The sequence below is a fragment of the Hylobates moloch genome, unplaced genomic scaffold, assembly GCF_009828535.3.
Source record: "Hylobates moloch isolate HMO894 unplaced genomic scaffold, HMol_V3 SCAFFOLD_9, whole genome shotgun sequence".
In the NCBI taxonomy this organism is placed as follows: Eukaryota; Metazoa; Chordata; class Mammalia; order Primates; family Hylobatidae; genus Hylobates; species Hylobates moloch.
The window spans coordinates 31,181,227-31,184,699 of record NW_026652284.1 but is presented as its reverse complement, the minus strand read 5'-3'; the positions used below and the strand labels follow the sequence as shown (position 1 = coordinate 31,184,699).

Genomic DNA, 3,473 nt, shown 5'->3' with positions numbered 1-3,473 from the left:
GTACCAAAACAGAGATGTAGACCAATATAACAGAATAGAGCCCTCAGAAATAATACCACACATCTACAGCCATCTGATCTTTGACAAACCTGACAAAAACAAGACATGGGGAAAGGATTCCCTATTTAATAAATGGTGCTAGGAAAACTGGCTAGCCATATGTAGAAAGCTGAAACTGGATCCCTTCCTTATACCTTATACAAAAATCAATTCAAGATGGATTAAAGACTTAAATGTTAGACCTAAAACCATAAAAACCCTAGAAGAAAACCTAGGCAATACCATTCAGGCCAGAGGTATGGGCAAGGACTTCATGACTGAAACACCGAAAGCAATGGCAACAAAAGCCAAAACTGACAAATGGGATCTAATTAAACTAAAGAGCTTCTGCACAGCAAAAGAAACTACATCAGAGTGAGCAGGCAACCTACAGAATGGGAGAAAATTTTTACAATCTACCCATCTGAAAAAGGGCTAATATCCAGAATCTACAAAGAACTCAAACAAATTTACAAGAAGAAATCAAACAACCCCATCAAAAAGTGGGCGAAGGATATCAACAGACACTTCTCAAAAGAAGACATTTATGAAGCCAACAGACAAATGAAAAAATGCTCATCATCACTGGCCATCAGACAAATGCAAATCAAAACCACAATGAGATACCATCTCACACCAGTTAGAATAGTGATCATTAAAAAGTCAGGAAACAACAGGTGCTGGAGAGGATGTGGAGAAATAGGAAAGTTTGTACACTGTTGGTGGGACTGTAAACTAATTCAGCCATTGTGGAAGACAGTGTGGTGATTCCTCAAGGATCTAGAACTAGAAATACCATTTGACTCAGCCATCCCATTACTGGGCATATACCCAAAGGATTATAAATCATGCTGCTATAAAGACACATGCACACGTATGTTTATTGCAGCACTATTCACAATAGCAAAGACTTGGAACCAACCCAAATGTCCATCAATGATAGACTGGATTAAGAAAATGTGGCGGGGGGGTGGGGAAAGGCGGGGGCGGCCCCCGGGCAGGCAAATGCTTGGGGGACTGGGTGCAGCCCTGCAGCTCTCGCCAGAGCCGAGCCCAGCCAAGGTCCGCCACTGCCCCTGCGCCTCTGCGCCTCCGCGCCTCCGCACCTCCACACCTCTGCACCGCCTCAACTCCCTGGAGGTGGTGAAATGCAAGATCTAGGCCCTGCAGCAGCAGGCGGACGAGGCAGAAGACCGCGTGCAGGGCCTGCAACAGGAGCTGGATGGCGAGCGCGAGTGGCACGAGAAAGCTGAAGGTGACATGGCCGCCCTCAACCGACGCATCCAGCTCATTGAGGAGGAGTTGGGCAGGGCTCAGGAACGACCAGCCACAGCCCTGCCGAAGCTGGAGGAGGCAGAAAAAGCTGCAGATGAGAGTGAGAGAGGAATAAAGGTGATAGAAAACTGGGCCATGAAGGATGAGGAGAAGATGGAGATTCAGGAGGTGCAGCTCAAAGAGGCCAAGCACATTGTGGAAGAGGCTGACCGCAAATACGAGGAGGTAGCTCGTAAGCTGGTCATCCTGTAGGGTGAGCTGTAGAGGGCAGAGGAGCCTGCGGAGGTGCGTGTGGAGGTGTCTGAACTAAAATGTGGTGACGTGGAAGAAGAACTCAAGAATGTTACTAACAATCTGAAATCGCTGGAAGCTGCATCTGAAAAGTATTCTGAAAAGGAGCACAAATATGAAGAAGAAATTAAACTTCTGTCTGACAAACTGAAAGAGGTTGAGACCCATGCTGAATTTGCAGAGAAAACGGTTGCAAAACTGGAAAAGACAACTGATGACCTGGAAGAGAAACTTGCCCAGGCCAAAGGAGAACGTGGGCTTACATCAGACAATGGATCAGACACTAAACCAACTTAACTGTATATAAGCAAAACAGAAGAGTCTTGTTCCAACAGAAACTCCAGAGCTCCGTGGGTCTTTCTCTTCTCTTGTAAGAAGTTCCTTTTGTTATTGCCATCTTCGCTTTGCTGGAAATGTCAAGCAAATTATGAATACATGACAAAATATTCTGTATCGGAGAAGCTTTGAGCACCAGTTAAATCTCATTCTTTCCCCTTTTTTTTCAAATGGCACCAGCTTTTTCAGCTCTCTTATTTTTTCCTTAAGTTGCATTTATTCCTCAGGTAGGCAGAGTATTTCCTAGTAAGCATACTTTCTTAAGACGGAGGCCATTTGGTTCCTGGGAGAATAGGCAGCCCCACACTTTGAAGAATACAGACCCCAGTATCTAGTCGTGGATATAATTAAAACGCTGAAGACCAGAACCTTTTGGGTCAACTGTTGGTCAAACTATAGGAGAGACCAGGGACCATCACATGGGTAGGGATTTTCCATCCAGAGCCAATAAAAGGGCTGGTGGGGGCCGGGGGTGGCTATTGTGGGAAGTCATAATCCACAGATAGATTAATCTAAGAATCCTGGCCCTTCTCCACACTCCACCATGCAGAACAAACATCCTCTCAAGCAGTCAACGTAGAATGCTTAGGAAATAGTCATAATTACCCACACATAGTAATTAATAGATGGTAAGTAATAGATCCTTGATGTGATGTCCTTTTGCATATTTCCTTCATTCTAAAGTTGTTCCCTGGCCGGGCACGGTGGCTTTCGCCTGTAATCCCAACACTTTGGGAGGTCAGGACAGATCACTTGAGGTCAGGAGTTTGAGACCAGCCCAGCCAACATGGCGAAACCATTTCTCTACTAAAAATACAAAAATTATGGTGATGCCTGCCTGTAGTCCCAGCTACTCAGGAGGCTGAGGCAGAAGGATCGCTTGAAGCCAGGAAGTGGAGATTGCAGTGAGCTGAGATCACACCACTGCACTCCAGCCTGGTCGACAGAGTGAGACTCCATCTCAAGAAAAAATAAAAATAAAGTCGTTCTCTGAAGAGCAAATGTCTCATTCCAATAATGACCCACTCAGCAGGAATATGGTGGAGTTCAGTCCAATTCAGATCAGCCATATCCAGAAGACTACAAGTCATTACTAAGTTGAGCAGAAGAGTTTTTATCTATTAGCAGAAAGGGCCTCTCTGGCAGCAGAGATTAAAAATTGGCCCAACTTCATTTCCATACTTCAGGGAATAGCAAATTGAAGATTTACTTATCTAGGACTTGAATTCCTTCTTTGGGACCAAGTTAATAGAAGACCAAGAAACTTCTGATTAAACTGGATGATGAAGGATTCTGTAGACAGGGCTGCACATATCAGCTTTGTTTGACTTCTCTTTTCTCAGTTAACATCTCAGAAATGGAACATTCCACATTCCCCAGCAGCGTGTGGGGGCCGACTAAAGTCTACAATTCCAACTAAAAATCACCCTGCTTCTGGCTTATCTGACTCCTTTACCCACCCCACCCCACCACCCCACTCCTATTTATTCAGCACCACACTACCCAGGAAATACACCAGCAAATTGTGCAAT

General features: G+C 45.0%; 1 pseudogene; it reads left to right on the top strand.

Moving 5' to 3' along the window:
* The first annotated feature begins 996 nt into the window (after positions 1 to 996).
* Positions 997 to 2,467, top strand: LOC116813805 (tropomyosin alpha-4 chain-like; annotated as a pseudogene).
* Positions 2,468 to 3,473: the final 1,006 nt, after the last annotated feature.